General features: G+C 26.4%; 1 protein-coding gene across 2 annotated transcripts in view; it reads right to left on the minus strand.

Annotated features, from left to right (window-relative positions):
• LOC136987327 (beta-1,4-galactosyltransferase galt-1-like) overlaps positions 1-15,110 on the minus strand; it is a 31,241-nt gene extending 16,131 nt beyond the window's left edge. The window contains exon 1 of one of the 2 annotated variants that reach the window (XM_067285058.1): positions 14,901-15,110. The gene's annotated coding sequence lies outside the window, so the exon portion shown is untranslated. Of the gene's footprint in view, positions 1-4,366; positions 4,387-14,900 lie in introns of those variants that run through there. The other variant, XM_067285067.1, reaches the window with a different exon arrangement.
• Positions 15,111-23,550: the final 8,440 nt, after the last annotated feature.

Genomic DNA, 23,550 nt, shown 5'->3' on the forward strand with positions numbered 1-23,550 from the left:
GTAACTATTTTGAGATATTAGATAAATATCTAATCGTTAACGTTATCAAATATATTCTGATATATTATTGTTAATTGTCTACTTGGACTTTACTTATTAATAGGACTTTATACTGGTGTTTAAAGGTTGGCACAGTAATGAGAGTTAGTCCAGGAGAGAACAAAATTTCTTTATTATATCACCTGTAGTAATAACAGAAATTATTAATAAGTAAAGTCCAAGTAGACAATTAACAATAATATTACAATTTAAGGACAGTAAGGCTTTTACAATATTCTGGTATAATTTAATCATATTATTATAGATTTTTTTAAATGATTGTCGACATTAGAAATGCAGAAATAAACTGTTACGAATTTTTGAATTCGCTACTTTTCTGTAGTGTTAAAAATAGTACTAATAAAAGAACACTATATATATTTCATTTGTTCAAAAAAGGCAAGAAAGGCCCGTTAAGAGGCCCTATACAGAGTCAATAATATAAAATAAACTCATACGTATAACTAAATATTTTTTTTATTAATAACTATAAAAGGAATATAAAAAATATATAGATTATATTAATTTGGTATACATATCATTATTATTTTAATAATTTTTAGCAGGTTTCATCGTTCAGTCGTTGTAATAGGAGATCTTTATTACTTATGTGACATCGTCTTAATCTTTGTAAATAAATATGTATGTTTACATATATATTTATTTATTGTAATCAAATTAATTTAATTCTATGAATGTTCCTAAACGAAAAAGAAAAAAAGCCTTTTATGTTTAAAATGATATTCAAAATTAATCTTTAAAAATTCTGTACTTTTATATTCTAGGTTTTATCGATTCAGATTTTTTTTTATCTTAATCTTTATTTTATCACAAGAAAGAATTCAACACCGGAAAGGTTAAGTCGAGAAAGTAAATTTGTAATATCGGAATGTATTCAGATGTATTTATTTCATTCAATTGAAAGTTTTTATTCATTTTTATGTGTATGTTTTTTTGCAGTTATCTGGTTTTTGTTAAAGAGGGATGGAGATCTACTTCCAGCCGACATTTCCTACTTTTGTTGTAATAAATAGATTAAGTTCGAAAACTTTCATATATATTCTATATATAACTTTTTAGTTAATAAAACATTTTATATTGTCTAACCGATTTCAAAAAAAAAAGAAATGCTTTTATAGCTTCTTAAATGGCAAATTACAGAATATTGAGGTGATTTTTAAAATGAATTCAGTGATGAGAAGTGATTTTGTTTAATATAATATTCTGTATGGTTATTACGTTGAACAAGATCTCATTACTGAACTGATATATTGATATAAATAATAAGATCTTGTTCGATCATCACAAAATATAACTATAAAAAATATATTGTTCAATATTATTCAATATAATAATTTGTATTTTAAAATTACCAATAAAATAATAAACAGATTGTAATAGTACATCCAAAAAATGTTTTAAAACATTTTTAAAAGAGAAGAATAAAATTTATTCTTTTGCAGATGCAATTTGAAAAAATTGTAGACCTATAAATTCTCACTGTCCTTCGTCTGTCTGTCTCTTTTCTTAATCTCGAGAACGGAGTTAGATAGATGAAATCCGAGACCAGATATTGAAACCTTAGGGGCAGGAATCCCTAAGGTTTCCATATATTAACTATATATGAACTTCCGATGCAAACCGGAAGACATGTTATTTCAATTCAAAAATTTTCCCCTGAAAACAATTAATAGATCACTGACATGATTCTATTGTTAAAGGAAAAGTATGATGTACAGTGGCAAGACACTACTAATTTGAGATGGAGAGCATATATTTTAAATTAAATAAATTTAAAATATGATTAAAAATTGCAGCCCGACATTGTAATGATGTCACAATAAATAATTGCTCGTTAAATAATATAAATAAAATTTTTTTTGTCAAATTCATGCTCTGGAGCCTGTTTCATAAAAGTTACTCATTTCATTACATAATAATATTAATTCCATAAAATAATATGAGTTAGAATGTTTCTGTTTCATAACATTTCGAATTGACTCATAAATGAGTTCATTAATAGTATCAGTCATGCAAATATAATCATAATATTATAAAGAATTAATATCATTAGTCAACTTGCGCTTTCTGTACGGTTTTTCAATACTCTTGCATCGCTACAAGGTTAGTTTTCACATACATAATAAAATTTCAGTGATGGACCACATATAAACGTAGTATTTAATGGATGGTTTTCATGTCGATCAACAAAAGCAGGTCCATGTTCGCTTGGGGTTTCAATGTTAATGAGGGTTCCCTCGACTGCCTTACGGTACATCTGCAATTTCATAAAAATCACAAATAACTCGACCGACATCGTTTGGCCAACAAACTACTTCGCTAAGAAACGCAACCTATTATTATTATTATCTAATATTTAATAGATTAAACTCATAATACAGTATTATACTAATAAGTTTTATGAAGCAAGCCCACGTTTGTATCGATTTTTTTCTTAATATGCCCAAACCAAAACTTTCTAATATCAAAATAGAGCTGTTATATCATATTTTGGTTTATCTGAAGTCACGAAGAGAATAACTTTTCTAGATTTTTATATTTTTAATATTACATTAACGCATACAATGTGAACTATGGAGGGTTCCTAGAGAGCAATCGAAAGGAACCGGAGAAAACTTAGGGGTCCTTAGTGATTTTAATCCCTATAAGTTAATAAATAAACTTTTTAAGACTGATATTTATTAATAGAGAAACATTCTACATACAGTATTTAATTTGTTCCAAAAAACAAAATAAAAAAGAGACAAAAGGGGCTCGTTTTACCCTCGGGCCCTATACCGAACTTGGGTTCATACTGTAAATTTTAACACAGCATTCAAAAAAGATTATTTAAATTATTCGGGTTACCGAGGGACAAATATTTATCATACACGATTTATTAAAATTTTATAATTAGTCTATATTTTGATGAATTTTTTGCTTTATGGGAAAATTTTCTTTATCTTTCAGAAACTTAGATCATTTAAATTACCTTAAATAATGGATCAATATTTACGGTATTAACTTGCATAGTTCGTACGGTACTTGTTAATGCAATATTAAAAATATAAAAATCTAGAAAAAGTTATTTTCTTCGTGATTTCGTACAAAAAATGCTTCTACTTGTGGTTGTCGTTGATATAATAGAATGAACGTTATCGCTGTAGCGATAATCCACTCTCGAAGTAATTGAGTGTTCGTCTTGTATAAAAGCTCAATTATCTTTGTTGATAAAATCGTTTCAGAATCAAATATAATATTTCAAGCTAACATTTTTTCCTTGTGATTATTTATAATAAGAAAAAAATAGCTTGAAATTCAATATTCCTTCTTTTAATTTTTATAGGTCGTAAAAATGTTTTTCTGAAGAGATTACGTTAGATCCGCTTGAATTGACTGAAAAATGCGTATGTAAAAACCTAATTTAAACAATTAATTATATTTAGGAATGATAAAAAGTAAGGAGTATCAAAAAAGAAGCTACTTCTTTCAATATTTATGAACAAAAAAATCGAATTTTTTCGTACCGTTGTAATTAATTTAAAATTTAAATAACATGAATTTTGATTTTGAATAGAGATTATTTTTATTTGTGTAAAAGCGCATTAAATCCCTAAAAAATAAAATACATAAAATAATTTTAAATGTATGCTCATTAAAATTGAGTGCAATTGAAGCAATTTTTTAAAGTAAATCTGAGGTTTAAGCTTTGAATCGAGATATAAACCTAGGGCATAAATAGAAGATTTGAAGAAAGCTTGTTGTTAAAGATCTTTCAGTCACAGCTTTGATATGGCTAATGATTGTTAACAACCATTATTAGATAAATATTTAAAGGATAAAGATTAAAGAATAATTAAATCGTTATAAGTCTAGATTTTATCATGATCCAGTTGATTTCTGTATACACTATATATATATATGCCTACATAAGATTAAATATCGAAAAAAATTACAGATAATTACAATAATGAATATTAACAACAAGAAAACTAAAGTAATAATAAGCGAATGAATAACATTGCATTAATTAATATTGAGAGTGAAAAAAATAAACGAACAAGAATTAAGAGATTAATTCAGATTAATTCAGATTACAAGAATGATTAATCAAGAAAGATAACAGAAGCGTTAAAATAATTAAAAACAAGATTGAAATTAGAAGTTATCAAAAAACAAAAAAAGGCTTACAATAACTAATTGTGAATTTAAAAATAGACTGATTAAATATTTGGTATACAGTGCGAAAAATTGTATATGTAATATAAAATTTCCACTATAAGTAATATCGATCTGAATGATAACAGTGAGTTAAGTATTTTACTACCTTGAGAAATCTCTGTTCGATCCAGATCCTTAATACTTTCGTGATAACATGGTTGGAGCATCATTCCTATCTCTCATTAATACTGATCGATCGATCATACTATAAGAATAATTAAGGCTAGCCATGTAAAGGTAATACGGATGGCATGGCGAATATAATAAATGCAGATTGTAAGAATAAAATATTGGATTATTTTCTTGAGAACTTACATTTACTACTGCCCTACCTTGGCAGATGAGTCGGGCTGATACTGAAAAATAAAGAGAATCTCAGAATGAAAATATTAGACGAAAAACCTTACGAATATTCATATATATATATATAGGCATGCTATTAATGATAGTTTTGTTTCTAGAATGACGATCTTGGGTTAGAGAAAGTTATTGTGCTGTCAATTAAATATAAGTAAAACAGACGCGTGAAAAATATTCAATATTGCAATTTTTGGAAATGGCATCCCTAAAATATCAAAAGGCATAAAATTAATCGCATCGTCATTTAAGGAAAGAAAGCAATTTTGTTAATAGTGTGGGATCTTGAGATCACGAAATGTTGACGTCATCAGAGTTATAGTCTGGAAGAACTTTCGTCTTTCCACTTACATAGAAATGACAAATTTATCGAGGATCGGAATGAAGGATAACTACTTCATTAAATAATATTTCAGAATATTTTACTAAACGTATCTGTAAGGTTAAAAAAAAAACAGATAAAATAAATTCTACACGTGACAATAATTATCAAAAATATTAATAAGATGTGACAATGCGACAAAAAGATTTTAGTGTCTTTCTGTTTGTTTACAGGATGTTTACCTCTATACTGATGTTCCTTATGTAGTTCCTTATCACATAATGGTTCGCAAATACACAATAAATATTGCTACTCGCTCTCAACCGTAGAAAAAGGAACCACTTTGTTCGACTTTCAGAGAAGGATACAAATTTTTCGTCCCAATTCTTCAGTCAAGTTCATTATATTCAAATCATATTGGCAGATCCACTTGCCGCTAAGTGACTTTTATGTAGGGCTATGTACTGTACAGTACCTGTGTGTCAGTCTGTGTGTTTGTGTGTATCGTCCAGATCTGACAAAACCTATAAATTTCTATTTCTTAATTTGAACTATCATATAAATATAAATAATAATATCGTTTATCAAATTTATATTTGATAAACGATATTATTATTTATATTACAAAGTTATATTTTTCTATAAAGTTATAATAAAAGTATACAGGACAGAAATTTTTCCTATTAATATATAACGTTATGTTTACATTATTAACTATCATTATAGATATTATTGTTTATTTTATATAAAACTGTACAGGGAGTGCTTTAAAACGCAGAATATTTAATTATTAATAACTTTTTAAGTCGTCTCATTTTTTATTTAAAAAATAAAAATTGATTAGAAAATACAATAATAATATCGATATAAATTATGAAATGAAAATAAAAACGAAAAAATAAATAAATATATTTTTTAAATACTTTGTTTGACTAAACAACTAAAAGATGTTAGCATCGATTTTGCATCTCACTGTAATGAGCATTTCTATTTTATTTTTATAAACTTATTCTTTTAATGATTTTACGAATATTATTATAAAAGTTCAGTATTCGTTTCTATTAAAATTTAAATATTTACTTACAAGATAAATATACAGTAAAAACCTCTGAACAACGGCCACTGACGGAGACATTAAAAATGGCCGCCGTTTAGAGGTGGCCGTTATTGCAAGTTCGACGTATTTATATATATATATTTTTTTTAAAATAATCTATCTTAATATAATTTAAAATTTAATATAAGAAATGGTATTTTATTTAGTTTTTAAATTAACTAATTCAATCTTATCTGTATAAAACATTTTTACAATTGCCATTATTAAATTAATAACAAAAAATTCCATGGTATGAAAGATTAGTCTGATAAAAGGGTAACAACGTAATAATATTCACTAAATAAGATATAACGAGAGCAAAATTATGATACAATGAAGATTAGAATAAAGCATAAGAAAATTAAATTATTTAAAAAACTTAACGAATGAATTTTATTTTATGTAATTACTCTATATATTTTTGCACTTTAAAGGTGTTAAATGATTTAAATTGATTTATAAATTTGAGTGACGAAATGAAGATAGATTTAATATCAAAACAAAGTTATTAAAACAATAATAAACATATTTACTTCAACATTTAATCAATTTTCAAATTGCAAACCTACGCATTTCAATTGTCGGTTAGAGATATTATTAGAGCTTAGGGGTCAAAGGTCCCGATTAATTATATAAGAACTTCTGGTGAAGTCACAATTTCAGTTCAAAATTCTCTCGAGAACGGATTAGATACATAAAGATCGAGACTAGATACTAAAAGCTTATTTTTAAATTTAAATGTGATTAAAAACTGCAACCTAGCTAATGAATGTATTCGCACTTATCATTAGATCTTCCCTGTAAATATTAAATACAGAACCTTTCATTATCAATGACTTAATAAATGTAGATTTTGCGTTTAAAGGTATGTACAGTACAGTAGTACATTGTAAACATACAAACATACATATACAAGTTATATTTCATTGTACATAATTATTATTGTTTGAAGTGCTTCATTTTAGTGCACCCTAATTTAGTGCAAATTTCAGAGACGAACAAATGATGGCGTTAAATGGATGTTTGACTTTCTGTAGTATTCTCATTTTTGAAATTGCTTTAGCTTTCCTGATAAAAATTTAAAAATCAAACTTTATATAAATACTAGCAGATACTCTCGAGCAAAAAGTATGTCAAATAACGATAAACATTAATATGAAAATCATAGTAAAAATTTCATTCTTTTAGCCAACTCAAATCAACATCGTTTGGGTGGAGATTTCAAATTCAGAAGGCCTATAACGTACTATTAGAATTCACTAAGAGTATGAATCGTGGACAGTGTGGCACCTACATTAATTATTATGCAATGCTCACTTATATAATGATGCATTAAACATAAATTATCAAGTGTGTCCAAGAGATTTAAAAGAGGAAGTCCAAGTGTATATTTTCTGCAGGTCGTAAAGAGTAACTGTGAAAAAATTTGGTCAGGATCGATCAGAGTTCAGAAGTGTATAAAAACAGATAGACAACACATTATATATATAGATATATTTTATTTTCAAGTTTTTAATTAAGATATTCATATAAAAATTTCCATTGTAACTAAGTTAATTAATACAACGTGTTTAAAACAATAATTTTAATAACATGGTAACTTTTATATTGCTGAATAGAATATGTCGCGTTTAATTCAGGTCATTTAAATCTGTATTAATAAGTTAATTAACAAATTGTAGTAAAAAAATCTTGTAATGCGAAATACAGCTATAATAAACTTTTAGAATGCGTCTTGGAAATAATTAACTTGATAGAATAACACTTTTTCTTAATTAAAGTACTTTTGTTACATCTTAAAGAAAGATTTAATAAGTCTTTCTTTAAGTTGTAACCACCTCATCTCTCCTTTTCTCAATCTCTCGATTAATCAATCAATTCTCGAAGCTGTGTAGACGTTTACTTCATAAAAAATGATTCAACCAGTAACAACATGATCCGCATTTCCGAAAATCAATCTTATTGTTTTTCTTTTTTGTCTCCACAATCAGAAAAATGTGATATTATATATATATATATAATTATTGTAAATAAAATAAATTGTTAGAAAAGCTTTTAAACTATCTTCAATCTAGCTACTACTCATGAACAAAATAAAATTCTCTAACATTCTGAACGAGTGTAACATCGTGTTACACTCTTTTCACATCTCAATTATTGTGAGATTTATAACATATAACAAAATAAGTTGAAATATTAGACATTTCAGTACACTTTAACACGGTGTATCATATTTAAAATATATACTTGTACACAAATAGAAAATCTAGTAATGTTTTTCGAAGGAACGTGGGCGTATTTTCGAATTAATAAATTTAATTAATCTAGAGATTTTAAAAACACATTTTCGCCCTTTACAGCGTTATTAGGAAATCAATTAAATTCTATAAATAATGATGATACTGTACTTTACGTAATAAAAGTAAATTCCTTAAAAATGAATCTTGTATTATCCGCTTAAAGTAAATTAAATTTAAATCAAAGAATATCGGGTTTTAAAATATTATTGCGATATATTCAGCATTATTATCGAACTAATCTTACTTTATTGGAGCTTCAATATTATTTCAATCTTCTTTCGCAGAACTTAATCCGGATTAAGATGTAGATTATCTAGATTACTTTCAATTCTAACGTTTATGGATGCCAAGACAAATGTGATACATTACAAAATTAAACTGCTGTAGAAGAAAAACAAAACTCTGATGAATTTACGGAAATAGAAGAATAAATGGAATTGATAGCATATATAATTTAAGTCGTACTCTTTGTTAATTGAAAAAATCTGTCAGGTTATCATTTTAATTGAGTTTCCTGCAGCATTCATAATGACTCGTAGCTTGACAGATTCTATTTACTCCACTTTTTTTTATTCGTTTAATTATTTTTGCTTTATGAACATAAAACAAACAAATATATATATATGTAAACAAATGTTGTGTGTGTGTGTGTGTGTGTGTGTAATCTTGTTAACCATCATATTTCTTTTTTTATAAGTTATAAAGTGTTTATACATTTTATCATGGTATTGTAATGTTCTTAGACTTAGATTTATAAATTGTATATTAAAAAGCATTAAGACAATTTTATCCTTACGACTAAGTAATGATAAAATTGGTGTAACATTATATTTTTCCGCCACAGGCTACATTTCGGTTGTAGCGTACAGGTTTACAGGTAATTTACTGTATGTTTGGGTCTTGACTAACGGCGAATATACTGTAGGTCTAAACCATTCTCCAAATTTTTTGGGCTGCCAATTCCCTCTTCTTCTTCTTTTATAATATAGTTAATAATAATACGTACAAATAAATTTAGTGAGCCAGTATTAATCCACACACCGTTTTCATAGAAAAAAAATCTACTTATAGTATAAAATTTACAAAATGCTGAACTGTCATATATATAAACTACTGGACTGATAATTTTTAATTAACCGTTTTCAATCGACCCCCGATCGCTTGGGAATCACTGATCTAAATCGCAAATTTTGTGATGCAAATGTTGAAAGAAATTTATACGCCGGTATATCTACTCTACATTATAAAATATTTACCTTAAAATCGTCACGAAATTTTTGAACAAGTGAGCGAAGCTAGCGGGTGAACAGCCCCAAAAATATGATACATATTTTATATTCAATTGAGACAAACTGCAAGAAAATTATAAAGTAAATTAAAGTATTATTCAAAAATTGAACTGCATAATTACTTTTATTTATAGTAATTTCAGTTGCAAACTTAAAATAATAAATTCTGAAGTTAGCATTAAAAAGTAATATTATGGATACGTCAAGCCCCCAGTTGCCGCCGTTGTGGATCTGGCGAACGCACAATGGGTATGGAAAAAATAAAAAGAAAATTTAAAATGTGTAAAAATTACCATCGAGGACACTCATCCAAGAATCTGCATGTTACAATACACAATAGCGCAGAAACGTTCAGCTGTTTCGTTTTACGTCATGCGCTAAGCCGTTAGACCGTTAGACGAAATGCTTAGTTTCGTTAGACAGGTGTTGAAATATGTACTCGTTTCAACATCTGAAGAAATCAGGTTAGCATTTTACGAAGTGACCAGAAAAACTAGACAGACTGTAAAGCAAATGTCTATTACAAACGCTTCAAGAAATGGCTAGTCACTTCTTGAAATAGCAAATTTCAGCATGTGGTTACGGAATACATTTAATTATTCAGTAGTTGGAAGTTGTTAGTTGAAACAATAATAAATATTTGTAACATTTACCACATTAGTCTATTTTAATGATAAATATAGGCTACACTTGTTTTATAATAGAGAATACCATTCATGTGACGCATATTGAGTATGTAGTCTAAATTTATGCTAAATATAATTAATTTTACGTTATTTTCTCTATTATAAATATAAATAAGATATGTAGTAAAACTAGTTATTAAGCTCTTTTTCGTTTTGTTTTGTACGTTAACCTTACGAGCTTACACGAACTTAACAAATGATTATCCGTATACTTTTCGTGTTATAATTTCAACAAGAGTAAAATACTAATAATTTTGTTATATAATTATATAAACGATATCTATCTATATTATAGGATAAACAAATGAGAAGAGGAAACAAACAGATCGACAATTTAAATAAAAGATGCAAATTATAAATAAGGAAGTCAAATTAACGAATATTTTAAATTATTTGTCGATGTGTGCTTTATTAAATTTAAACAAATCCTTCTTGACTGCTGATTTTATATTCCTATTCAATGTTTATTCTAATTATCTTTTAATTTAGGCAATTCCCCGATCATAACCAATTTAATTAGATCATATCCAGATTAATAATAGTGCACTTGGGATTTGATCCTGCATTAAACTTTCATTAATTGATTTAATTAATAAATTAACTTTATTGTATTTCGATTGTTATTATTATAAATATAAAATTCGTTAATATTTTTTTTCGTTTCAGAGTACTTTTTAAATCATTATGAATGGAACATTATTCGTAGGCTTAATGTTAAGTTGCTTAATTGTTTAATATTAAATTATTGTATTAAATATTTCATTTTAAATTATACATTTCTTATATTTCAATAGACAAAATAAGTGCTTAATCTAAGAGCTCAACTTTTTAATGTTTTCTAATTTGTTGCACAGATGACTCGATCATTTTTATATCCATTAAAAGCATTTAAATATTTAATAACATTTTAAATATTTAAATATTAAATATACCACTTTTAACAGAAATACGAGCATAAATTACACAGATAAAATGGAATCTGTTATCATAATTTGGATGTTAAATACTTTTATAATTTTAAAAGTAATTTGATACTAATAACCGTTTCTGGTGAAATTTTTATTGTGATTTTTAATTTTTAAGCTTTTATAATGTGATTTGTTGGAGGCAGAAAATAAATACTGTTAGATGTAAGAGTCGGAAGTGCGTATTGTATTATGACAGTTAATAACTCTATGAGACAAATACGAATATAATCCGCATTTTCGACAATCACGGATTAATCTTCACTTGCTTCAAGCCAATCAACAGAAGTATAGCCATTATGTGAGAAAAATCTTTTTCTTTTTTCCTTTCTTTTATTTATTTTTAGAATATCGTAAATAAAACTGTTATTATTGCCAATATGGAAACTTCTTTTCCTAATATAAGTTTAAGGGAATAACTTTTTAATAAATAAAAAAAGGCTGTATATTGTCAAGAGAGTTTATTGCCCCCTTATAAATGCATACGTATCACAATGAGTTACCATATGGATTATGATTAAATTACTTATAGATTACTTTAAAATATCAATACAAAATAATGACATAAAGAAGATCCAATAAGTTAATTGTAAATTTAACAAGAAAATGACAGTGAATAAGGATCGTTTTACAAATGAAGAAGTGAAAAGTCACGTCACCAAATCTTTGCTTTCAATTAGAGTTGTCTCAAGCATCATTGTTCGTTCGACTTTCAAATATTTCTTCAATTGTCCATTAGTTTTCTGGTTATTATTTAAATAGGTCTTCTTATTTCATAAAAGATCGCGGTTTCTGCAGCTTCCTTAATACCCTTTTAATAAATTTACAGTGTGAATACGAATTTTTGACAACAGAAAAAGAGAATTATGAACATATGAAAGGAACAAAGAATAGGTCTTGACTACTAGACAGACTTCGCAAAATATAAAAAGACTTGAACTAAAAATACATTCAGCTAAAGAAATGAAATATAACTTGATCAATGAAACTGAAGTAAAATATTTATATTTTTACTCCAAGACTAAAAAAACTATAAAGAATTTTCCAATTGAAAGCGTAGAAAAATTACATTATATATTTAAGTTTAATATGCAAACTTTTGTAGCGTGAGCGTGAATAACATTTACGTAATTATCGAACTAAAAGACAAAAATTATAATTTTTTCTGTTATATTTTTATCCTTGTCACCCTTTCTTTAATTTGAAAGTAAAATTTACAATTTATCGACTTGTTTATACTAAACAATAAAGAAAATTAATTACTTAATTACATAGAATATATTATTTAAGATAGTTTAGACAAATGTATATCGGAGTTAACTAATAAACGCCCATTTTCAATTAATTAAAACAAGTTGAATTGGAAAGGGCAGGTTTAAATATAAAAGAAATAAAATGGATACGCCTCTTTATTATTAATAATAAAGGAGTATGTTCGGTACCAAATTCTACGATTTTATATGTTAATATAGCCTATTTTTTTTAATTTAAAGGTCTAATTAAATCGTAAATGTACGCTAACGCCACATATTTATTATCTCAACTCAAAAATTCTTTGTAAATCTTTCTAACCTCGTGGCAAAAGTATAAATATTTAGGTTCAGCAGCATTGCTTGAGATTTATACATTTTCAGTTCAAGTCTTTTTTATATTCTGAAGTCTGTCCAGCAGTTTAGGACGCGTCCTTTGTTCGATTTCCAGTCATCCCACTACGTCATGTTCTATTATGTAAGTCTCTGTACACGTCTTTGTAATCGTTATTCGAATCATATCTTTTGTGAAAATTCAAAGTAAAAAAATAAATAAATAAATTTATAACTTTAAATAAATCCGTATCGAATACATTAGAATTAGATCTATTTATTGTAAACATGTAAATGATAAATAACATACAACATGAAATATGTTTTATATTGTAAACATATTTCATGCTCTATAACTGAAGTTATCATATCTGAATGTATTATATTATAAAACTATATAGCCTACACTATTATAATACAAAATATAAAGAGTTATTATAGTATAACACGTAAGATACCATAAAGGCAACTTACGTGTTAAAAAGTTCCTTTCCAATAAATTTAATTATAGAAGTCAACTTAGATTTTAAATTATTTATAAAACCTCTTGCCATTTATCAAAATTAAATAAACTAAACTAATTTCGAGAAGAAAGTAACCGCCCGGCAATTATTATTAAAGGGAAAGTCTGGCTTTTATGACGTAGAGTAAACCTGTAAATTATTATATAACGGATATTTTATTTGCGACTCTTTTTAAAAAATAATATAAAATATATTAAAAATTAAAAAAATAAAGATAAATAAATTATAACATTAATATGTAGTATAACATAATTTAATTTTAAATTATGTTAATTATTTTAAAACGATTTTTATTATTAACATTTTAAAAAAATTTTTAATAAAATTTTATGATAATTTCGATCATATTTTTAATACGTGAATAATTAAATTTATTTTTAATATCGCTGTACAGTGATCCAAAATTATTAGAATTGTTCCGACTTTATTTGAATTTCCTTAAAAACATAAAATGTCGTTTGTCTTTTGCCGATCTATTCACTTATTCATTGCTCCTTTCTACGTATTAATGTGCAGAATATTCCATTCATTTTTACGATATAACAATTGAATATATAGGCCTATATAAATAACAAAGTAGTAATTTTCTACGGTAATATTGAATTTAATAAGCTTCAATAGCATTAAACGACCTTCCAAGTTTTTCTACAAGTAAAATAAAGCATTTGATTCTTTATCCTTATTTAAAAATTGCTTTAAACATTTTAAAAAGAATAAAAGAAAATTTTTATATTGTTGTTATTCCTACTTTTCAACATTCTTTATTTGCTACACTTTTTCTTTTTTTTTTTTTTTTCTTTTGTAAAAGTTACTCCACGTTGTTGAGACTGCGCATTAACTTCTATTGACGTAATGTACGAAATTTGCAGCATTTGCTTCTACCCGTTTAGATGTCTGTCTGGTTGCAAAATTAACGCTCTCGATCAATATTTCTTGCTTCGAGCAGAAAGGTGAATGACCTAAGTCGACTTGAGCAGAGAATACGAAATTAGTCTACTGTTAAGTATCAGAAACGAGTCTGTGTTACATCCAGACAAAACATTGATATTGATTTGTAGCCAAAATAAAAGGCAGCTTCGAGTAGTCAGAGTGGATCGATACTTCCCAGCAGACTTATTCCAAGGATATCCGGACGAGGACACGTATTATGTTCGATATAAAACCGAACAATAGGGATGGAGACAAAAGCGCGAAAGAAGAGCCTCAATTTCTTATCCGAGATGCTACCTATACAATTTACAGATATTCAATAGAAGTTGTAGCGTTACTAGTTATATAATCATTTTAAAAAAATAGAATAAATGACTGGAATTTCTTGATAAATTTGTAATTCTCATCCCTAACAGCGCGCGAGTATATCCATGCCCGAGGCGACTTCTCTTATCTTTCTCGATCCGAGTAACTGATTCGGAAGAAATTAAGGCTCAGATGTTGGTTTATCCCAATCACTAGCCACCACTCACTCGGTAGCGAAGCAGATCGGTGAAGGTTATAATATAGAGACAAACAGACACTCACCTAATATACCTCGTCCACATGATGAGTGAAGATGAAGATTAAACTTCCAGTAGTAAATGTCGGTTCATTTTTACCATTGTAACTCGGTCTAACCACTTAGGCTGCTTGCCTAAGCCTAATCAGCAGGACGAGACGAAAGCTTTCCTACGACGTTATAGTACAATGCAGCTGTGCATGCGCAGCAGTCCCTTGTCCATCGATCGCTTCCAGGAGAATGGGTGGGACGGGGACCATTCATGCCCCACCTCGCCGCAGGCGCCATCTTATTCTAATGCCTGTTTCAGTTCTGATTCTACAGCGAACTCATTCACACCTAAAGGCCGCTGTTTTTTTTTTTTTTTTCGTTTTACTTTTGAGAGTCTTAACATTCTGTATTTAAATATATTCCTAGTTTCTATAATGAGTGAAAGTGAAAATTTATTTTTATTCGTCAAGTGCGTGCGTTAGTTCGTTTTGAATGACCTTACGGGAAATTTTCATCCATTACAGCTTCCAGATTATATGTACTTGATAGCAAGGACATTATTCTATATATATATATACTTTTAATATTTATCAAAAATGCGATTTCGTTATATAAAAAAATCTTTATAAAATTATAAAATATCTTTCTAATTCAGAAATTGTTTAGACTAAAATATATGCACACAATTCTCTCTTCTTTTAAACCTTTTCTTTTTAAATTCTGCTAAGCAAACAAATTTAAATAAATCCTACTTATACTTTTAATAATATTAGGAAGATTAATATAAATAATTTTGATTACATTTACTGTTTTAATCAGTCTAAACACACGTTTAATATCAAATCGCACAAGTTAAAATTTAGATTAAATTATCGAATGCTTAATTCTGTTACAATTGTTTAGTAGCTGATAATAAATGGCGTGATTCTCTTTATCATTTAATAATATATCTATGTTATTAAGATAAATTCTTCTTTTTTTAAAAAATGTTATATTTATTAACAGTAGTGGTATGCAATATATTTAAATCAAATTAAATAGGTTATAATCATTTAATAATTTTGGGTATTCTCTGTTATATACATTGTTATAAATTTTTAAAATTTTATATTTCTGAATATAAATAATTATTTTTGTACTTTATTCTAGTTACATAGAGGAACGGATTTAATTTACTATAATCACGTTAAACATCCCATTATTATTATTATTATTTTTCATAATAAATTAACTGTATAAATCGCATTACTAACGCATAATTAAAGCACTTATATTGTATAAAAGCATTTATTATCATTTTATTCCGATTTATTAATTTAGAAAACTCACAAACTTACTATTCTAATGACACAGCTTTAGGGATCCGCTATCAAATCTGAGAATTAAAAAAATCCCCAAAAATTTTACTAGGTGATATGTTCACCACCTGGCCACCCCATTGTGGGCCTGACGTAATCACGATAGACATGATTAAAAGGTTCTCTCAGTGCCTACAGGGCAAAAAGAGTAGGCTAATAAATATATATATATATATTTCTTTCAATATACTCGTATGCAATTTAAATAATTTAATTATAAGATAAAAATATTTTGAAATCTTAAAAATAATTTAATAATTCGCTTCATGCGTAGAAATTTTATGGCAATCACGCACAATTTAAGTAGTTAAATGGTGTAAAATGCTTCCTCTTTTTTTCCAAACTAAAGAAGTAGAATAAATGTTTATATTAAAGAATGTATAATAAAATAAAGCTATTAAACATTGACTTTTTTTACGTTTAAGAAGTATAAATATCCTGTTTGTAATCTACATTACATTATGATAATTATATCCTGTTTCAAACTTGGCTAGAAGTCGATCAGGAAACGAAAAAGATTAAACAATAATGTAGATTTATATGTTAAATTTTAAAAATTAATAAACAAGGAAAAGAAAATTATTAGTTATCTGTAGGCTGTGTAATAAATAGGAATTAAATTTGGAGATATATTTATTAAAATACACATAGATTTATTACTAAATATATTAGATTTCGGCTGTAAAATATGCGAAATTGTTTATTTTAAATAAATTCTATATTGAATAATAAAAGTATAAAATATTACAGATTTCAAGTAAAGTTTAATTAACACGGTAAAAGTATTTACAAATCAATGACGTCATATCCGGCGATACAAACACAAATTGTTGGAGTGATTGTAACTGGCGGAAAATATGAGAGATAAAAGATTAACCGGAAATATGATTATGAGGAAAAAAGTAAAAGTAAAAAGAGAGAAAATATACTATTTATATATCACGTGAAGTATATTTTATACGCAGGAACATGTTTGATATATAATCGAAACGTTTAGCCTGTACTTTTAATTGTATGCAAATGACCACCAGTTCTATGTCACGATTAAATATTGCAGGAATCATTCTTTATTAAGGCGACCAATTTGATGGTTTTAATATTTTATAAAACTTATAGATCCGAAAGACAATTTTACCCCTCTCTTTATATATATATATATATATATATTTATTTATTTATATTTAAAGCTAGTGTTAAATGGAATAAACATATTCAACATTCATGCAGAGTGTTTAGACACTGAGTATGAAAGTTTTTGAAAATACTGTAATGAGAAATGATCTTTGATTATTTTTGTAATGGATAAATTCCTGAATTAATTACAGTAAGTACAATATCTTTATTGATTCATTTTAAAGATTATATGAACGTCCATTAATTACGTGTACAGTTTTTGAGCCACTTTTCCTCCCTTTCGGTCGTGTTGAATGATGTACAGTACTCTTAACAAATCTCCCTTTTCTTTAATTACCTGTACAATAGTTCATGGACTCCCTGACATTGAAGAAATGACTTTTAAAAGTTTTGTGAATATTTTTTAACTGATAAAACACGTTTAGTAAATAGATTTATAGGAGCAAATTTGTACGCTACTAAATCACTAAAAAAGTCTATGTAGACAATGTCCCCTCTTCCTCCCATCGTATAGAATGATTTAAGACTTATTTTTCGCATCCTTCACGTAATTAATGGACGACTCTATTATAAATTGAATAGAAGAAACTGATTAGTAATCAGTCAATCAACAGCATGATTACTAGCAATTACTGTATTATTATTGATTATTATCAATGATAAGTATTTATAATGTTAGGCATCACCAAATCTGTATATCTATTATATACATTTATCTTAATTTATAGCATTATAAATTACGTATACTTCTAAAAAATTGCGTAGGAAAAGAACAAAGTAAACTTTATTTTTGTCCATTGGAAAAGCCTGTTTAAAATCTCGTATTCTTTTTAAACCTCTATACAACGAAACAAAAAATGGCTGCCGTTTAGAGGTGATAGTTATTGGAAGTTTGATTATGTATTTATTTATTGTTATTAATATTTACCTATATGTAGCAGTTTAAACAATTGTTCCATTGTAACAAAAAGCGCATTATATCGTGTTCTATTTCAACGTTGTTTGGTTATTGAATTAAAAATAAATAAAAAATAAATAAAATTTATATATATATATATTTTTTAAAATTTAAATAAAAGAATTTAAAATTTTACGTCTTTTAAATTAGTTTAAATGTATTATTTTATTATACGCAGCTCTTTTGAAATCAAATCAAGCTTTTCAAAGACAATAATTTACTGGTGATATCCCTATTCAATTCTTTTATAAAATTTTACAATACAATTATTTAAATAAATAAATAAATAATCAACGTCATTTCTAACATCTCATTTATATGAATTTTTAATAAAATTTTTCTTAAATATTGAATTGAATTTATTAAATATTTTATTAAAGCAAAATTTTAATAAAATTAAATGCAAAAAAATAAAATTTGGCAATTCTTTTCTTTATTCTTTTTTGTTTTATTTTATTTGCATTTAAAGTTAAAGTGTTTTTATTTAAAATTTTAAAATTTTATTTGGAGATAAAAAAAATTAATTTATTATTTATTCTTAAAATTCTAGAATAAACGAATTATTTATAAAAATAGAGCAGGACCTCGATTTAACGGTTACCTGTGGAAGGGGTTCCGCTATTACTGAACGTTCATTAAATCGAATCTGATTTAAAAACCCATTAATCGAGGACCTAAAAAGTACGGAATTATTAAAATTTTATTAATTATAATATACTGTATAATGAGTGATTTATACTCATTGATTCATTGAAAATTGAAAGAAATGTTCTAAATTTTTCCTTTAGGATAGGGATTTGTTATCCATTAAAACGAGATACTACTGTATTTTAATAGTATCTAAGTGCTTTTTTACAACCGAAAATGAAATAATAAGATACAGAGTGAATACATATGTATCAGCGTACTGTACTGTACACGTCACATTCTATTTTCAAAAAATATACTTCGTAAAATAATAATGTTACGCTGTTATGTATCTGTATATAAAATCCTATACATATATATATATGTGTGTGTTTATTTATTTAAAGATATACAGGAAGTATAATATAAAAAGAAAACAATGATTAACATAAATTTTTAAAATATTACAGTTTATATTTAATTTTGTATGTTAATTAGATTGCTCTAACAGAGAAAATATGAATATTACATATTTATAAACCGAAAATTTCGATAAAAAACGTATAACCGGTAATATATTTACGTTGGAATATTTTTTCCTTACATTTGTATATGTATTACACTAGAAAGGAAATCTTTTATCCAACAAAATAATGTAGATCTATAAGATCTATTGAAGCTTAAAAAATATACAAGTATTTTTTTACTTATTTTTAAGTAAAACAAACATTGAATTTTATGTTAATATTTATTCAAAAATAATACAATTTGCTATAATGTTAATCCACTTGTTAATAAATAACATTATAATAAACCTATTTACTTGTGATTTTATATTATTTCCGATTATTGTTTCTTGGCAGTTGTTTTGTCTTACAAATTTCTATTATTTAGATTTTATATAACTTACTGTATACATATGCTTACACACAGTTAAACCTCGCTATAACGCCACTTTTGTTCTCTGTAATCGACATTAAATGGATTGTGGCGCTAAACTAAGAGATTTCAGACAATAAAATTTTTTAAAGTGATGAGATCTATACCAGTCTGTTTCTTGAGAGTTTAGAAGTCACATGATTTCGTAGCAATGCAAAATCTTACATTTAATAATTCAGAGATAACGAAGGATATTACTATTTAATAGTTATGAGGAAGATCCGTTCGAGAGCATTGATTGGCGCTATACGAGGGAGGCACTATATATTAAGGTGTTACGTTGTAAATATTCAGGCAATTTCATTCGAAAGAGAAAAATTAAATAAAGCACAATTCCATACTTTCTATACTTAATACTGTTTTAAAATTAAATGTTATTTTATAAATATTTTGAGAGAATTGTTTTTTAATTTCATTCAATACCTAAACAAATCTCATATTTATTTACTACAGAAATTTACAGCACAGTAACAGATTTGCAATAAAATTTGTCTGTGAAAGGGAGGGAAAAAAACACAAAACACAAATATAAATTCAGACTGTTGGAACTATTAAATTTCATGAGATCGTTTTATTTCTTTTGCTGTTTCTTCCACATACTTGGGGGTGCAAAGTGAGATCAAGAAGATCAATTTTCCTTACGAGTCTTTACCGATTAAGGAAAACATAAGTGCTATATTCTTAAAAGGTAAACAGATTACATTTTATTCCAGAATTTTGAAAGTATTGGTATTAAGCTATTTGTTTTTTTTGAAAGCATCGAGTTTCTGTTTTTTGAAGTAGCGCACGCGGATTAAGCTCTATTTACGTGAGCTGTGGGCTCCATAGCGTGAATGAAGCGAGAAGATTAGTAAAAAAAAAGGAGCAAGGAAGAATAATAAACGAAAGAATGCGATAAGCATGAGAAACTAAATATAAAGAACGGATTTTTTTTTTTTTTTTGAATGAATGGAAGTGAAGAACTGAAAAGTTGATCGATAAAATCACACTCTTGTGCTTCTTTTAACGCATATATGTGCTTTTGTATGTTGATTTATTGTCGAGCAAGTATAGATTTTATCAATAAATTTTTTTAACCTTCAATAAAATGTTCGGGTTCTTAGCATCTTTCTATTCAAAAAACTCAATTGTTCCTCTCATCTTTTTTTAAAGCTGCTTCTGAATTTCTTTCTCTTATTATTAATAAATTTATTGTAATTTTGAAACGACTTTAAACGTCCTTAATTAATTTCAATTTGGTAAATCTAATAGAAAAAAAGATTATTTATGTTTCGAGATATGAAGACATTTAATTCAATTTACTTGGTTAAATGTCCAAATTTATTTAATTTTATGTCTTGTCTACTAAATTTTATCACAGATGCGGAAATTTTTAATTTCTAAAATTTTTAAATTAGTAAAATAAATAATTAAATTCGGATTATGAAATTACCCAGAAGTAATCATATTTTATATTTTTATGAATAAATCTTAACTCGAGTTTATACGATTGTATTTACTTGCAGTTTTAAAAGTAAAAGGGCCATGACGCTAATGTCTCTCAATAAATTTAATGTGTATTAGATGAAGAATTCCCAGCAAACTTGAAATATGTTACATAAATTTAAATTTTGAAATGTTTTAGCTCTTCTCAAAGAAATATTTTTCCTTCAGAAATCTCTATCACGTGATGAATGCGGTTTAGGAATCCGAATACAGAACGTTGTCTAACTTCGCATAAAAACAAATTATAATAAAATTTTCTAAGATACATTTTAACTTTATGCATTTTATATTCATAAGTACGGCAAGAAGTATGCTGAATTTTCCATAAAAAAGAAATAAAATCATAGTGTATATGAGAAGTATAAACATTCTACTTTTTTTTGTTTTGTTTTTCGACTAATGTTTAAATTTATTGTTATTGCTAGAAAAAATGTCATCCCTTCTCTGTCTTATCTAAGCAATCTTATAAGTTATGTTTCCTTTTCTAATGTAAAGATAAAAAATTCATTGTCTACAGACATTCCTCTTCGTTTAGTTTCGTTACCTTTTAATTGAGCGGCGTCACCCTGAGCTATGTTACGATTGGTTGCAACTTGACATAAATTTTTACCAAATTGCAAAAGTTAAAGGTTATTCAACTCTTTTTTTTTTAAAAAAAAAGCATGCCAAGTATGATATTTTTATTTCATTTTTTCGCAAAATTTTCTTGATTTTTCTCCTTAATTTTTGTGTAAAACCTTCAGTTACAAATCCTTGTCTAAATTTGAATATTCATTAACTAAACTAAATATTTTAATTAAAAATTATTTACATCTTCTTTTAAGATTTGTAAATAACTTTAGGTCGTGGAATAAATCAAAATTATATTTTAAATGAAAGAGACAAGCGATTAAACAACTCATTTCTTTCAACAGATAATCGACGAAAATATCACTTTATAATTACTGTAATTAAAACATATTTGGTATATAAATTTAAAAAGTTCTGCCATTAATTTGCATCAAAGATTTATATTGATTAGATAATTTTAAGGCCCTAAATATGATGTGTCACGTGCTTGAAGCATATGATTTAGTAAACTGTTAAATCGGCTCATATTACAGCCTATTTGTTTAAAGTATGGAATGTAAAAAATTCATTCAGTAAACGAAGTCTAAAATTAAAATTTAATTATCTTTTTGGGGATAAGCTTTAAAAATTAATCATATTTTTTAAGTCATTATGTGAGATAAATGCATTTTGTATTAATCATTTTAATTAAATCAATAAATTAAAGCTGGACTTATTCCATAAATTATTTTGCAAGATAATATTTACATTAAACAGTAAATATTTTGGATAATCGAAAATATCATTTTATCAATTTTTTATATATTATAATTATTTACATTATACAAATCATATAAGAAATGTATATAAAATACAGTAAAACCCCTTCTTTGCGACCATCAAAAAGTGATCTTTATTAGGGGTGGTCGCTTAGAGCAGCAGTTTTTTAGAGGGGTCTTACTATAGTATCTTAAATTTTCGTAATTTTCAAGTTAATTTTCATAAGGAAAAAAAGAAATAATTGGGAAAGTTACCTAATTAAATATAGTACTGAAATTCTCTAATAGTAAACAAAATTTAAGAGTAATTTTTAAAAAAAATTAAATAATGCCCTAAATTCAAACTATGTTGTATAAACTGTATGAATATCCAAATAAGAAAATAAAAACCAAATAAAACTAAAAAATAACTTTAGCGTAGAATGGAATTCAAACCTACATTCTTCGTTAAATACCCAAAATTTTAAAACAGTTTACCTCCAAGTCATCTTGATTACATCTTTGATTTTTATACCGTTACAGACTAGGAGGAGCCCACGAGATGCGGGAATTATTACCTTGGTGAATAAATAAATGAAGAAAAATTTAAATACGTACTGAGCAAGAAAAATATTCCAATACGGAATTTATACATTTACATGAATGATATATGACTTTACTTGCTAATGGTGAAATGTATCCATAGTGATATAAGGATGAATGTAGACTTTCACATTCTAATTCGGTCCTCTAATATCGGTTTTAATTATGCTATTGTTAGAAACAATCTTCAGATATCTTCTCGATGCTTCTTTTTATTTTTATTTATTTTCGAATAGATAAGCAGTTTCTGCATTAAGACTTGTGAACGAATCAT

Source organism: Centruroides vittatus, unplaced genomic scaffold (assembly GCF_030686945.1).
Source record: "Centruroides vittatus isolate TY-2023 unplaced genomic scaffold, ASM3068694v2 contig_1218, whole genome shotgun sequence".
Taxonomy (NCBI): domain Eukaryota; kingdom Metazoa; phylum Arthropoda; class Arachnida; order Scorpiones; family Buthidae; genus Centruroides; species Centruroides vittatus.